Source organism: Neovison vison, chromosome 7 (assembly GCF_020171115.1).
Source record: "Neovison vison isolate M4711 chromosome 7, ASM_NN_V1, whole genome shotgun sequence".
In the NCBI taxonomy this organism is placed as follows: Eukaryota; Metazoa; Chordata; class Mammalia; order Carnivora; family Mustelidae; genus Neogale; species Neogale vison.
In genome coordinates this window covers 140948172-140965078 of record NC_058097.1, presented here as the reverse complement: position 1 = coordinate 140965078, position 16907 = coordinate 140948172, and the positions used below count along the sequence as shown (strand labels likewise).

At 37.0% G+C, this 16907-nt stretch overlaps 1 protein-coding gene across 2 annotated transcripts in view; it reads left to right on the top strand.

Annotated features, from left to right (window-relative positions):
• DDIAS (DNA damage induced apoptosis suppressor) overlaps positions 1–16907 on the top strand; it is a 47404-nt gene that overhangs the window by 22729 nt on the left and 7768 nt on the right. Inside the window, exon 6 of one of the 2 annotated variants that reach the window (XR_006385653.1) lies at positions 15682–15794. The exons of the other annotated variant lie outside the window; for it this stretch is intronic. The gene's annotated coding sequence lies outside the window, so the exon portion shown is untranslated. The remainder of the gene's footprint in view (positions 1–15681; positions 15795–16907) is intronic. 2 annotated transcript variants of the gene reach the window in all.

The window sequence follows — 16907 nt, the reverse complement described above, 5'->3', positions numbered from 1 at the left end:
GTCTCCTTTAAAAAATAGCCACTGTCAACTTTCACACCATTCACGGTTCAACCTGCTGCAATCTGTCTTTCCCACCTCCAGTGGCTGTAGTGTCAATGGTTTTCTAACCCTGAAATCCAGTGGATTTGTCATTTCTAATGTTATTTGATCTCTTTGCACTTCTTACTTTTCTAAGTCACTATTCCCATGGTTTCTGCTTTTGCCTAGTTTCTGCTCCTCTTTGTTCAGGGCTGCTTACAGGGCAGATATGATTTTAAAATGGATTACAGAATTCATGGGCCCACATAAGTAGAGTGTTTCATCAATAAAGATTTAGAATAATGGGTAGAGAAAGAGTATATGTTTATTGCTCAGTCAGTGCATGTGAAGATTCTTTGTAGTATATAGACCCCATCTCTTCATCTTCTTTATTGCCAGGTATGCCATTCCTGGCTAATTTCATATCTCCCACTGCAATAAAAGAATGGTAGTGCAGTTATTCACAGTGCTATGACCCTTGAGAAAGTGTTTGTATTGAACTGTATGGATCTTGCCTCTATAGTTCCCCAGTACCATCTGTTTAATGCTGATTACGTCATTACTCATGATGTTGCATCCATTGTGTCACTGAATACTGGCTTCCAGTGATTACCAGAGGTCATTACTGTGCCTCATTGATGATTACCAAAAATACACACCTCACCCAGAATATGCAGGAAAATGAATAATAATTCATTTTCTGGTCATATTTGTCATTTGGACTTCCATAATGTAAACACAGAATATATATTCTATCCATGTCTTCTCTTGAACTTTTAAGGCTGTAATTACCTCATTCCTAGGCTGTGATCTCTTGATCACACCCAGGAATAATAGGCAAGCGGCCCAGGGGTAGAGCAAGAAGAGTGGTTTCTTTTGTGCAAGAAGCGTCCATTCCTTCATCAGCATGGCTTAAGTCCAGACCTGGAGAGCATAGTGTCATTATCAACTGAAACAAGAGAGGACACTGATTAGAAGAGATGATTGGCATTGTGGAGCAACAGTCTTAAAAGGCTTCGGATGAGAAGGGCCTGGTCTGGCACAAAGTGCAGAACCTGCAAAGGGATAAGGTGATCTCCCTAGTGCCAATGGCAGGAGGTGAACAAGGTAAAGAACAACTGCCACAAGCCTCACAAGCCTGGGGTCTACAGACCAAAGACAGCACCAGTTGAAACAGGTAAGACCCCATGCATGGGCACACACACACACACACACCTCTCAATCCCAAGGGTCATTGGTGACATTTGGTAGCCCAGAACCTGTAATTCATTTGTCCCAATAGGAATCACCTAAACAAAGCACCATTCTTGCAGCCCAGTCACATACTGTCATGGGAAAGAAATACTGCTCAGCCAAACTGGAATGGCCTTCTGTTCAGACCCAGGGCAGTTCCATAGGTATAATAAGACCTGGAGCTCCTCTGGGCATGTGCTGCACACCCAGCCTGAGTTAGAGGATTGGAGCAAACCTCAAAGGGAGAAATGGTACCTATGCCAGGCACCAAAGTGAAACTTAGAAAATTTTAAGAGGTACTTCCTGCAACGAGATCTCATGTGGGATCAGATCTGGGCTCAGGGTGCCTTGCTTATTAGTCCCAGAAATGGAGAACTTAGAAAATCCTGAGGAATGCTCTCTAAAGCATCAGTCACCCTGAAACATGGGTGCTGGGGTAGGATCCCTGTTTACTGGAGTCTCAGAATATTGTCTGATCATCTCCCCTAAAAAAATCTTTTTGCCTTTTTATTTGCCTACACTTTAAAAGATGGTTCCTGTTAGTGTTCTGTTATTGGCACTTCCGCATGTACTCTGGTTGAATTCATCCACTTACCTACAGTTATCACCCATAGGGTGTTTAATCTGAAGTCTGTCTATCTAGACTTTCTCCTGAGATCACACTTGTGTGTTAGTGTTTTTGTTATTCACTTCAAAATGTTTAATACTTTCCATGTGGTTTCTTTGACCTATGAGTTATTTACAAATGTGTTTCTTAGTTTTTAAGCATAAGGCTTTTTTTTTTAGTTATCTCTTTAAGAATGACTTCTACCTAAATTACATTGTGGTCAGAAGACTTACACTATATTATTTTAGTCCTTTGAAATTTGTTAAGAGTTGTTTTGTTGCCTCGTGTATGATCAGTTTTTGTGAAGGTTCCATGTATGGTTGAGAAGAACATGTATTCTGCAGTTATTGGACACAGTATTTTGTGTCTATATATTAGATATGTTAATCATGTTCAAGTTATTTGTACTGATTTTTCCCCATTCTATCAATTATCGAAGGAGATATTTTTATTTTTAATTTTTTTAAAGATTTTATTCATTTGACACAGAGATCACAAGTAGGCAGAGAGAGAGGGAGAAGCAGGCTCCCGGCTGAGCAGAGAGCCTGATGAGGGGCTTAATCCCAGGACACTGAAACCGTGACCTGAACTGAAGGCAGAGGGTTAACCCTCTGAGCCACCCAGGTGCCCCAAAGGAGGTATTTTTAAATCTCCCTCTATGATTGTGAATGTGTTTTGCATTTTAGTCAGGTTTTGTTTTTGAGACTGCATTTTTAGGCACAAATTCAATTCTGTATCTTCCTGATAGACTGAAAAGTCCATCTTGAAAAGCTCATCTCATCATCATGAATGCTTTTTTTTTTTTTTTTTTTGTAATCCTTAGGGGCACCTGGGTGGCTTAGTCATTGGACGTCTGCCTTTGGCTCAGGTCGTGATGTGGAGATCGAGCCCTGTATCAGGCAGGAAACTTGGTTCTCCCTCTCCCACTCCCCCTGTTTGTGTTCCCTCTCTCACTGTGTCTCTGTCAAATAAATAAATAAAGTCTATAAAATAAATAATCTCTACACCCAACATGGGACTTAAACCCACTACCCCAAAGATCACCAGTTGCATGCTCTTTGGACAGCCAGCCAGGCACCCCACCATGAATGCTTTTATGGGCTAATAACTTGTTATAACTATACTACATTAGCTTTGTTTTGGTTAGTATTTGCAAGAGGTTGGAGGTTTTGTTTGTTTTGTTTTCCATATCTTTTTTGATCTTTCAGTATCTTTATGTCTTAGGTGTGTTTCCTATAAAACTCTTGGTTGGATTTGTGCTGTTGTCCAATCTGAGAATCTTTGTCCTCTAACTGAACATTTAGTCCATTAGCAATGTAACTAAAATATGTTTGGGTTTATCTTCTTTCATACTTCCTGTGCTGGTTCACTGTTTGTTTCCTTGTCCTTTCTTTTCTGGTTGTTGTGAGTTTTTGTTGTTGTTTTATTTTGTTTTTGTTTTTGTTTTTGTTTTTTAATCATTCCTATTTTTCCCCTAGGTTTGGAAATTAAATGCTATTTCTTTTTGGTTTTGCCATAGGAATTATACCATGCACCCTTAGTTTATCAAAGTATAAAGCTAATCAGTGCTTATAATCCTTTCCCAAAGACCTTAAGTCATTTTCAATCCATTTACCCTTCTCTTATCTTTTTCATGAATTTGAATTATTCATTTTTTACTCTATCAGATACTAACTTCTACAGTTCTTTGTGTTTTGTTTTTAGGTTTACTTATATATTTACCTTTATCTTTGCTCCTTATCTTTTTTTTTTTTTTTTTAGATTTTATTTATTTATTTGACAGAGAGAGATCACAAGTAGACAGAGAGGCAGGCAGAGAGAGAGAGGGAAGCAGGCTCCCTGCTGAGCAGAGAGCCCGATGCGGGACTCGATCCCAGGACCCTGAGATCATGACCTGAGCCGAAGGCAGCGGCTTAACCCACTGAGCCACCCAGGCGCCCCAGTCTTTGCTCTTTATCTTATATCTTGCACTGTCACTCTTTCGTCTGAAATCTATCCCTCAGAATTTCTTTAGTTGAAATTCTGTTGGTGGAAAACTCAGTTTGTGTTTATTTGCTTGCTTGCTAAAGCCATTTTCACACACTCATACTAGGTTGAGTTTAATGATATCCAAGATAGTTGGAAAAGAGATCCAAAAATGAATGGCTGGAGAAGCATTTTCCCACTCTGGAGATCTAAATATGAGGTATGTGTGGTTGGCAAAATAGTCCTATTTTTGCAGGTCTTAACCAGGTTATATATCTCAGGATTTGCAGTTTGGCTGGTACCAGATGAATAGATTAAGAAAGCATTTAAATAGATATTAATGTGAACAAACTGAAGAGATATGATAAAGTTAACTGGATTCAACAAATGCCTTTGACAGTGTGTTCCAACTCTCCTTGAAGTTGATCCAGTTCCTCTAACATTAAACCTGTAATAGCAGCCAATCAACCTGCACTCTACAATATCTGCTATAGATTGAAATAGGTTTTTTTTTTAATTTATGTAATATTTTAATTTTTTTAATTATGTTGTTAGCCAGCATTAGTTTTTGATATAGTGTTAAACAATTCATTAGTTGCTTATAATTCCCAGTGCTCATCACAACAGGTGTCCTTAATACTCAATTCATATGTTGAAATCTAATCCCTAATGTGATGGTATTTGGAGGTGGGACTTTGGGGAAGTGATGAGGTCAGGAGAGTAGAGACCTCATAAATGGGATTAGTGATCTTATAAAAGAGATCACAGAGACCTCCCTCACTCCTGTCATGCTGCAGTAAAAAGACAGCAGTCTATGAACCAGGAAACAGCCTCACCAGACATTGTATCTCCAGGCACCTACAGGCACTTCCCAGCCTCCAGAACTGTGAGAAATAAATTTCTGGTTTTGAGGCACCTGGCTGGCTTGATTGCCAGATCATGTGACTCTTGATCTTGGGGTTGTGGGTTCGAGCCCCATGTTAGCTGCAGAGATTACTTAAAAATAAAATCTTTAATTCTTGATGTTTTTTGTTTGTTTTTTTTTTTAAAGATTTTATTTATTTATTTGACAGAGAGAGATCACAAGTAGGCAGAGAGGCAGGCAGAGAGAGAGAGAGGAGGAAGCAGGCTCCCTGCTGAGCAGAGAGCCCGATGCGGGACTCTATCCCAGGACCCTGAGATCATGACCCGAGCCGAAGGCAGCGGCTTAACCCACTGAGCCACCCAGGTGCCCCTAATTCTTGATGTTTATACACCACTCAGTCTGTGGTATTTTGTTAAAGTGGCTTGAAAAGACTAAGAGTACACCTCTTGGAGGCCTGCTAATTGGCTAATTTTTTATTTCATGGTAGTATCATTTATTATATGCCAAACACTGTGGCACATTACTTGAATTATTCATTTAATCTTGAGAATAGCATGTAATGGGTGGTATTGGCTCAGTTTTGGAGGAGAGAAAACTGAGGCTCAGGGATAAAACAACTTGTTCAAGGTCATAATCAGTATATGGTAGAGCTAGAGTTCAAACAGGAGTTTTATCCATAAAACCATGCTCTTCCCACAAGTGCTCAGGTCTACCCTGATATCAGTTCTCTGCTTCCTCCTTTGTAATAAAACCCATGTTTTACTAAGGGAGCTATACTCTCTGTTGAAAGACTGTGTCTCAGCCTTCCTTGTAGGCCAAGTTCTGGACAGAGAGCTATAAATAGAAGTGTTGCATGGAACTTCCAAGAAGTCTCCATGGAATGAAAAGATCAAGCCCTTCTTCCTTCTTTCCCATTGCTGGGACAAGGACATGAAGATGAAGGCTTTAGCAACCATCTTGCACAATACGTTGTCTTAAAATTAGAGGCCAGAGTTGAGAGAGACTCCACTGACAATACCATGAAACCACATTACTCGTCCCAGGCTACCAACCTCTGGACTCCTTTCACATGAGAAAAGAAAACCCTGTCTTCTTTATTCTTTCTTTCTTATTTTAATTATATATAGCCAAGTAATCCTAACCAAGGTGCCACCTGTATGAGTATTCCACCTACATTTTGCCTTTCGCAATTTTCTAAAGCTACCCGATTCTGTTCTCCATGACCCATTAATTAGTAAAAATAGCTGTCTGTGGCTCTAGGCTGTTAGTTAGCATTAACTCTTGTAAAAAAAAAAAAAAAGAAAGAAAGAAAGAAAGAAAAGGAAAGGTACCTGGGGGGCTCAGTTGGTTTAAGTATCTGCCTTCAGTTCAGGTCATGACCCCAGGGTCCTGGGATTAGGGCCCGCGTTGAGCTACCTGCTCAGCGGAGTCTGCGTCTCCTTCTTCCTCTGTCACTCCCTCTGGTTGTATGCACTCTCTCTCTGTGTCAAATAAATAAAATCTTTAAAAAAAAAAAAAAAAAACCTCCAAGTGAAGAGAACTAACATTTGTATGCCTTCAGTGTGTTATCTCACATTCTGTCTCATACACCTAGGTGCCCAGAGACCCTGCTTTCCCTCCTGCTCATTTATATGAAGCGTCTTGTGATAACTCAAAGTCAGTTCTTCCCCTTGTGCATTCAGGGACATCACTCCAGGTGCTGTCTAACTCTCCTATATCATGAATCATTCCATGATCATTTCCATCAGCACTAATATATCCTGCTTTAAAAAAATTTTTTTGGCCTCACATTCCTCAACACCTCTTATCAGCAAAAACTCCTTAAAAGTTTATTCCATAGTCACTGTCCTTTTCCTCTCTTCTATTTCTCTTGAACTCATGCATGGCATTCTTTCTTCCCCATCACTCCATTAAAATAATAGTGTCACCAATGAGTTTCATGTTAACTCAATCCATGGTCATCTCTTACTCTTCATCTTTCGTAATTGATCAGCAGCATTTGACACAGTTGATCACAGCTCCTCAGAATATTTTCAGAACACTACTATTCATTTTCTTCCTATTTTACTGGTCATACATTTTGTCTCCCTTTCTGGTTCTTTCCTATCCCTAACTAAATGTTGGGAGTGCCCCAGCGTTCAGTCCTAAGGTATCTTCACTTAGACTAACTTCTTTGATGATACCAGTTTAAGGCTTTGATTCTACCTCCGTGTTACTGACTCCCAAACTTCTATCTCCAGCCTAATCTCTCCCCAAATCTCAAGCACATATCTCCAACTACCAACTTTAGATCTCTTATTTGGATATCTAATAGACATCTCAAACTCAGCACATCCTGAACCAAACTCCTCCTCCTGCAGTGTTTTTCATATGAGCAAATGTCCATGAAACACTACCAGCTGCTTCAGCCAAAAACTTTACAGTCATGCTTGACTCCTCTTTCTTTACATTTAAACCATAAGCAAGACCTGTAGGCTCGAACTTTAAAATTCATACAGAATTCATTTTTAAGTATTTTTTAAAACTATTTAAAACTTTGTAGACTAAGTGGCCCAGTCAGTTGAGGCTCAGACTCTTGGTTTTAGCTCAGGTCATGATCTCAGGGTTGTGAAGTCAAGCTCCATATGGAGGCCCTGCCTCAAAATAATACAGAATGGAGAAAATGAGTGGGAATATAGAAGAGACAAGATTGACCATGAGCTGATGATTGATGAAGGTGGTGATGTGTATGTACATGGAGGTTTGTTATACTCTTCTAATTTATGTTTGATATTTTCTATAATAAAAAATTACATAGTTCTTATCACCGCCAAAAAAATTATTAACCGTGTATTTAAGTATTAACTAGACTTATTGTGGTGTTCATTTCACAATGTATACATATATCAAATATTATGTTGTATACCTGAAACTAATGATATAGGTCAGTTATACCTCAATTAAAGAAAATAGTCAAATAGAATATAACCAGAATATGAACCTTCCCACAATATCCATACCTACTCCTATGGTCCAGGTCACCTCTGGACCGGATTTATATCAGTTGTCTTCCAAATAGTTTTCCTTGCTTCTGTCTTTACCCTTTTATAAGCTATTGTTAACACAGCAGCAGTGTGGTCCTGTTAAAATATAATTCAAATCACTATTCTGCTCAACCTTCCGAGGGCTGCTATGATCCATATCACACTCCCCTCAAACCTCATCTCCCCTTGGCCCTCACTCATTCGTTGTGTTTTAGCCATACTGGAATTCTCTCACCTTGAGGCCTTTATACGTTCTATTCCCTCTGCCTACAACACTTGCACCAAAATAAACACACCATTCCCTCTTCCTAAGTTCTATTTTCAAATGACATTATTGATGAGGCCTCTCCTTAACCACTTTGTATAAAAGAGTGACCCTGCACCATTACTGCTTCTCTCCTTTGCCCTGGTTTATTCTCTTCATGGTAATTATCACCATTTGATATTACTTTATATTTCTTTATTTTCTATTCTTTTCATGAAAGTAAGCTTTTGTATTTTGTTCACTGCTCTAGTTTCAGTGACTAGAACACTTCTTGGCACATAGCAGGTGCTTGTCAAATAATTGAAGACCGGCATGGAGATGCTCATTTTATAATGAGGAAAACAAGATAAAAAGAGGCTAAGTAACTTTCTCTGAGTAATACAGATACTTTGACCTAAAGCTTTCATATTTTTCATTCCTTTTGTTTGGAATGCTTCCTATGTTCAAACCGGGGTCTTAATCTTTGTCTTCCATCCAAACTTGTAGCTGTAGAAAGTACTTCACAAGGTTAACATGAGGATTAAATGTGAATATGAGTATCGCTAACCTTTGTAGAATGTAAGACCACATATAGTTCTTGCGGTTTCATCTCTAAGATCAAAGTCACATTAGCCTGTTTCTTCAAGCTTATTTTTATCTAGGTGTGAAAATATAACTATTTTCTAGGAAACCTGAATAAATTCCAAGTATGAAAATTTTAGATAGGGTGTCTTATGTTAATAACATTTGGTTTCCTGCAAGTAAGTAAAGGAAATAAGATATTTCAGTTATAGAAATATTCAGAGGTGAGCACCTGGCCAAAAGCACAGACACATGACTGGTTTAAACATAGCTCCCAGTTTCATATCTCAGCTGCAGATGTGTTTTGGGGTATATAGATAGTTGATATGAGGTATAGTCTGCCTGTTAGCAGATGTGGAATAATTGAGTCAACTAAGGATAGTTACCCTCATAAAATACATACATATGTATTTTAAAATCTTATTCAAGTTTGCAATTATCCCATTTAACTAATGGAAAAAAACAATGTTCACGGTGAAATCACTTGTCCAAATTTCCTTAGTGGGGAAAAAACAAAATGGAATGAAAACACATAAGAGTCAAAGTTTCTCCTCTCGCTAATAGTATTTGCATCTCAAGCAAGCTTTGCAGCTTACGGCATAGTAGGTCATATTAGGATGATGGGAGATTGTCATATCTGACTGGTTTTAACCTACAAAAACAAATTTCATGCAATTTAAATTAATATTAATAACAGAACACTTAAAACCACAGCATGTATATTTGGGAGAGAAATTCAATAAAACATCTTTTTAATGAAGGTGCTAAAATAGTAAAAATAAGATTCTCATAGCAACTGTAGAAAAGCTGTAATTAGAGAAGAACATAAAATTATGGTAAGTGATTTTGTAAAGCCCAATACTTTATAAACACTAAAGGATAATGTCAAGTAAGGCTATATAGATAGCCTATGTTCAGAACACTCGTCAGGGAGCCCAAAATCAGGTTTGATTCTTCTATCATCCTCTTAACTCTACCATGTTCCATGACTCATAATCCAAGGCACTCGATTTCTCAAGTGCATGTCCCAACACAGAGGATGAGAGGAAAGGATTGGAGAGGAGATGAATTTCAAGAAAAAGAACAAGTCTATGACTCCTGCAGTACAGGTGGGAGATTCCTGTACCTGCCCTATAGCATATGCTAGTAAATTGTGAATAAATGAATGGGTGAATGAACGAATGCCTTATTGGTCATGAGTAAGTAGTTTCATTCCTAATCGTGAAAGATAAGGTCTTAAGTAATGTCTCCAAAGAATATAGAACAAAATAATGTGTTTTAGATGAAGGGACCTTAAAGATACCTAATCTGCTGTGTATTTTGTAGTTGAGAAAATTAAGGCTTGAAATTAAATGATTAGCCCAAAGTCACACAGCTTGTCCATGTCAGAACTGGGACTAGAATTTGTTGTCTTCTGCTTCTCAGTGTAATACTCTTTCTACTACATCTTCAGATAAAGCATCTTTCTCACCATTAGAAATAAAGAGCATGTAACTTTCACATTCTGAATATAGCAGAGTATTATAGTTCTAGTATTATAATCAGAAGGCCTTAAAATTATTTAATCTAGTCCCTTGTTTTACAAAGGAGAAATTTATGGTGCAAAATGTTAAATGACTTGTCCAAGGTTAGTCAATTAGAGAATAAACAAACTCAGGTGCCCAAATTCAGAGCACATTCCACCTCATGCTGAAGGACTTTCATGTACTTAAAGCTTATTTGCTTCTGTGTACTTGGATAGCATATGATACTCCACATGTGGGCAACAGGAAATGTTTATTTATATACAAGTACATGAGAAAGCAATTTCCATTCATCTTTTTAAAAAAACTTTACAAATAAAAAGTTATTAATACATTCATCCTTTGCACACAAAATACATTCTTTTTACTTTTACTCTCAGTATGAATTATCTCTTAATTAAAACTTAAGCTACAATGGACAGGTGGTTTGGTGACTTGACAGTCTTTTTTCAAGATGGAAAAATCCCCTCTGGGGCAAATAATACAATATGTGTGAATAAAAATAATTAATAAAAAAAGATGGAAAATCCAAATTTTAAAGACAGTATGTAAAGGAAAGTATATATTAAAAGTGCTCCTTCATTGAATCCTAGAAGATTGAATGAGTACTTAACAACATGGTTTGTAGCTATCCCTTGAAACAATGCAGAGGACCTTAGAAATTCTCTATGCGATGGCAATTCAATTTCTACAAGACTGAAGCAGTCTTCATGAAATTGATTATCATATATAGATGGTAGGTTCATAGAAAGATTTCTACAGACATATTGAGATGTTAGCCATTATTCGGGGGTCTCCTAATTGACCAATCGAGCTAAGATTGTAAATTGCTTTCTCCAAGTGGGATTTTAAGAGGTTCTGCTTAAGTGAACACAAGTGATTTGTTAGACTAATTGCTGTTTAGAGAGATGTGAAAGTATATACCCATACAGAAAACTTGTACACAAATGTCCATAGCAGCATTATTTATAACAACCCCCAAATAGAAACAACCCAAGTGTTCATCAAACGATGAATGGACAAGTAAGTTGTGGAATATACATACAATGGAATATATTTAGCCATAAAAAGAATATTGATTTGTAGTACAACATAAAACTGAAAACATTATGCTAAGTGAAAGAAGTCAGATGCAAAAAACCCATATATTGTATAATTATATAAAGTGTCCAAGATAGGCAAATCCATAGAAGCAGAAAGTAGGTTAGTGGTTACCAGATGCTGGGGGAGGAGGGTGGAGACCTAATTGCTAATGAGTACAGAATTTTTTGGGGGGATACTTAAAATGTTCTAGAGTTAGATAATGGTGAGTGTTGTTCAATTTTTAAAAAATACTAAAAACACCAAATACTAAAAACATTAAAGGGGTGAATTATGTCTTTATTCTAAAAAGAGGGATGCAACTTCATTAAAGACTTTTTTTGTTCACATTCCTGTTTCTGATCCCACCTTTTTAATGCAGATTGAGGTTTTCATATAATCACCTTTTATCGAAGGTTTTCAGCTAAGTGCACTCAAGTCATTATGGGCTTATATTCCTAACAGGCTTTTTATTAAACAAACTAAATACATGAACACATAGATCAATACAGTGTACTATATATTAACATTTAAAACCAAGTATTACGCCTGTATTGAAGCAGATAGTTAAGATTTTACATACTGGTGTATTCAGATATTACTGAGAGCCTATGCTTAAAACCAGCCAGATATTAATAACTGAGTTCATAAGATTTGATGAGTAACATGTTTGTTAAAACTATGTGTATGTTAAAGGTCCGTGTTTTAAAGGAAAGAGATAGGAAAGGGAGGAAATTCAGGGGTTCTCTAAGTCTTTATAAAACAGCTTTTCTAAATATTTTAACTAGCTGCTGAGAAGACTTCCAGAATGATATATTTTGCATTTTATTTCATCCCTACACTAAAAGTCATGCATTAAAGTATTGTAACAATATATATGGGGCACAACTTTTTCCCTTTAGATGATCAAAAATCTCTTCTTAATCCTTTATTATTTGAAATTTTAAGCAGAGTTTTTTTTGGAAGGGTGTGTGTGTGTTGCTGAAAACAGCAACTTTACTCACACACTTAACATTTATGTAAGTGTATTTACATAAATACATTTATGTAGCTCCCTTACATATCATCAAAGGAGCTCCAACCATCTGGTATGTCTAGAGGACACTTCAGTGAGCAGAAATTAGAAGCCAACATTCCAGTCATTTGAAATTTTCCACAAAAGGGACATGAAAGCCCCAACACGCCTTAAAGGAATAAGAGGATTAAAAAAATGTTTTAAATCAATTGACATTCAATGTCAAATAGCCTACAAGAAAGTTCCACTAGCATTCTGCAATTGTATAGAATGAGAGAGTATTTCTAATGATTACATTCCAGAAAGCAATACGTTTAGCAGCTGTTTTTCAGAGGGCTTATCAAGTTTTGCTATTGTTATTTAATCCAGGCATAACTGTATAACCTTAAACAAAGCTGTGGACCATTCAACTAACTAAGGATAAATTAACCTAACAGACCAGATTCTTTTGTTGTTCTGTACGTGAGTTTTTGCTTTATTAGGCATTTGGTACTCCAGTTTTTATTTCAGAATACAGTGCACATGTAGAAAGGGGGAAAAAAACCCTGCTAAATTTGGGTGTTGGTAATTATGTCCATCAAATATACGTCATCTATGAAATGAAATTCTAAAAGCAGATGACAAAACTAGGATTCATGACTATTTTTACCAAGAGGAGAAAACAAGAACCACACAACCAGAATAATTCTTCAGAAGCACACTTTGTTATTAAGTATATAAGGAAGAAAAATAAGTGGATAATTGAAAAGTTAATCAACAGTGAAATTATGATCTAAATCTGATACTAATAAGAAACTAAGAATTTATAAATACCTAGCCTGACACTACCCAAGAGAATAATGATTATCACCATAATGAGCTTTTTCTGACTGTCATTAAAGGGAAAAAAACGAGGCAAAGGGCAATAATAAATGGAAAACATGGTCCCTTACGAAGATAGGATCAATCCATTTTTCTTCCCATGGAGAATGGGCTCGAGAAGAAAGAGGTTCAAATTGCACTGTGAGGTATTTCAGTAATAAAGTTAAGTTTCCTGATAATGAGGAGTTTGCAACCCTGGAATTGTCCATTGGGAAAGAGTGTAAGATTACCTTTCCTGAAATATGTAAAGAAATAGACTCTTGGGTGATGGTAATGCCCAAAGGCAGAAAGATGGAGCAAATAAGTGACTTCTTTTTAAGGCTCTTTCAGAAACGGTGCTCTTTTCTTCGAAGTTGAAATGGATTCTTTGTTTTGACCTAAGGATCTATATTGTATCAGACCATCCAAAGTCTGCCCTTAAGTAAAGAGAAAATTACTAATGTTTGACTGCATACTGCCTACTGAGCACTGTCCTAACTTTCAATTTATCTTACCTAATTTTCACAATAATCCTGACAGGTATTATGAGTCTATCTCATAGATGAGGAAACTGATCCTCAAGAGATTGTGATTTGCATAAAGATACAGCTAATTCATGGCAGTACTAGGACTCCTCATATCTAACCTGGTGTTCCCCCTTCATACACCTCCCCCCTTTATACACTCCTTGAAGTGTTAAAGTTATAACCCATCAAGGATTCCATTAGGATCTAGAACACAACATCTCCAAAAATTCTGCTCTAATTCAGTGGAAATTAAGAATTTGTCTCATGTACCTAAGTAACTCAAATAAAGAGATGGCTAGCTTTTGTGCTCTAACCTGTGCTTTAAAGGAGTCAAAGAAAGTCTTATCCAAACTCAAGTGTTTCTCACCATATGGATGCAAGACCAATGACTTATAAAGACTAATGAAAACCCATCTATCAACCTAACAGGGATGCAACTTATTTTGCATGTGCAATCATTTGGTCGTGGGCTTTATTAGTAAGTGTTGCTTATAGTGTCTCTGATTTCTGAAAACTCATGTTTTGTTACTTTTTCTACTGAAGAAATTTGGCCTTGGTTCTATTAAAATAATTTGCAGATCATGGGTTTTTTTTTTTTTTTTTTTTTTTTTTCAAGAGAATCAACCCAACTAACCAAATGTCATTTGAGATTCTGCCAAGACAGATCTTAAGATCTCCTTTATGCCATGAATGCACCAGCCCATCTCTAATGGAAGCCGCAAAACTTCATATTGGTTTATTTATGGGATCTTTAACTGAAGATTCTGTTCTGCAAAAAAGGCCTGGTCTGAAATCCTGGATACCAGTTGTTCACTAAACTGAGCATGGCCTATGTTTGCCATGTGACAAAAACATAATTTCCATGATTCTACATAACTTCTATTAAAACAATACTTCTTTTTAGCTCAAGAACCAGTTTGTGATTTCAACTGGACATCAGTGAATGGACTGACGAAGCAGTCCCAGCCTAGGGCATAATGACAAGCCAGTCTCTTAGCCAAACAACATGTAACCAACCTCCTTCCAAGAAGACTGGCAGAAAAGCAGTCCTTAAAAAAAAAATCGTCAGCTGTAAGTTAACATATTTAACTGAACATGTTATGAGAGGCAAAGTGCTACAACGTAAATTAATAGGTCACCTAGTCAAACCTCCAACCCATGCTAAGATCCTTTCCTCATCATCTAGCATCTGCTTGATGCATACTATTACCTAAGGCAGCTCCTTCCATGGTGACCCGCCATTTTGAGAGTTCTCCCTTAGATCCCAAATCCGTGGCCCTATGGCCTCAGTGGACCTCATTCCATCCTTTTGAACCAGTCTTGCTCTAATTCACTAACTGTATCTCTCTCTTTCCCAGGCTAAATCTCCCCCAACTCCTTCAAATATTCTTCAAATGTCATAAATTTTAAATTCTTCACCATCTTTATTATGCTTCAGTTTCTTTTTAATTTCAAAAGTATAGTTCCCAGAGATGACTATAACCTTCCAACATCATAGGCTTAGGAAAGAAGATGGAAGTGTCATCTCTCTTGTTCCAAGATTAATATATTAATTAGCTGCTTGAAGGTAGGATAATTTCTTAATTCAGTATGATTTCTACCTAGTGTGATAAATGTAAGGGAAGGCAGCTTTCCTTTTAAACAAATACACTCATGGGACAGAAATGAAATTTGAAAAGAAGAAAAGAGAGCACATCCCCCTCTTATCCCAAAATTAGTGCTCAACCAGATTGCTTGTGTGGAGTAATGTTTGTCTGAACCAGGAGATACACATCTTATTCACTGTCTTTGAATTTCTAGTTAAGTCTCAAAAGTATTATAGTTGCTTTAAAATGCATCTATCAGCACCGTGGTTGAGGAAAGTAAGTAACCAGTTGCAGTTGAAAAAAAAAAATCTCGAGACAACAAAGGGCAAACCCTAAAAGAGCTAATAGGGCACACTATTCCCTAAAGAACAGAAGGCTATGAAATGTACAGAGTTCTGCAGACTTAAGAAATAGAAAACGTATATTTTTAGAGCCATTGTTTTGATACGAGGGGAACAAAATGAGTTTTTTTCTGGTTGTGAGATATCTCATGTGACTTGGTTTATAAAAAAAGATGTTTTCATTTAGTCAGAAGAGCAATTCAAAATCACTTGCAACTGTTATCTATTTAAGATGATTCATTAACTGAAATTTGATGCTGAATCTGGAAGAATTATGGAATAGCCCAGAAGTTAAATGAGGCAAATCATTGACCTAACACTGGAACTCACCAGTATCCTCCAAAGGTATGCAGTCATGAATAGACCTACTCCTCTGTTCAATTCTGCCTCCTCTCTCCAACAAATCTAAGCTGCTTAAAATAAATAATCCTAACCCAAATATATTGACCAGTGGTTTTTACCCTTTTTCAGGAACTGACACATGACCAAATCAATCCCTTTGACTTTCATTTCTAGTTACACTTGCCACTTTACTCAGGAAGAGATGGTAACATGAAATGAGTAGAAAAGACGGGGAAAGAAAGACCAGGAACCCCAATGGCCTAATCTAATTTGCAGAAAGGCCAATTGGCCCTGCATAATCAAAATTAAATATTAATACAACAAGAATAATAAAAAACATAAAAAGCCTTATATAGGTAAAGGAAAAAGCACAAAATCCTATGAGGATACAGACTACCCAAAGCTATAATAAAATATCATTAATGTCAGCGAGCTATATGATTTCACAGGTTCTCCCACGCCTGATTCTAGGACATAAATATGATGCGTTTTCATTGAAAAAGGAAAAGTTTTGCCAAATATTTTGTAACTTTATTAAAAGAAGAAAAAAATGGAAGCAGACAGACTCTGATAGTGTGAGGCAGATCAAGCCAAGCTGAATTATAAGAAAGCAATTCTCTTTTTCATCCACCATGAAGTAAGACTTCATTTTTATTTAAGAAGGGTCATCTTAGCAAATGTTGCCATGGCAATAACCACCAGTAAGCAAACCAATGAGTTTAGTTTCCGGTCTAGGTTAAGAGGATCACATTAAATCAGTATCCTTTCTCAAGTTCTATTAGAGAAATTTCTATGTAACTGGCCAATCTCCACTTGGCACTAAGTCATTTATTCAACTAATATTTATTGAGCACCAACAATATGGTCAGGGATTGTTCTGAAACTAGAGATGTACCAGTGAACAAGTGTCCATAAGGCCTAATCTGGAATTCACACAACTAAGGCAGGGAGAAAAGTTCTAAGTTCCCATGTATCTCTACCTATGGGCCATGGATAGGTGACTGTACATTATGGAAAGGCTGCAAGGAGTAACAGGAAAGGAAGGGCCCAAGAGCAGAACTTTCTAATCCCCTTAGGAGTATGACCAAGGGTAGACTGAAGCAGCTGAGCCCTAGG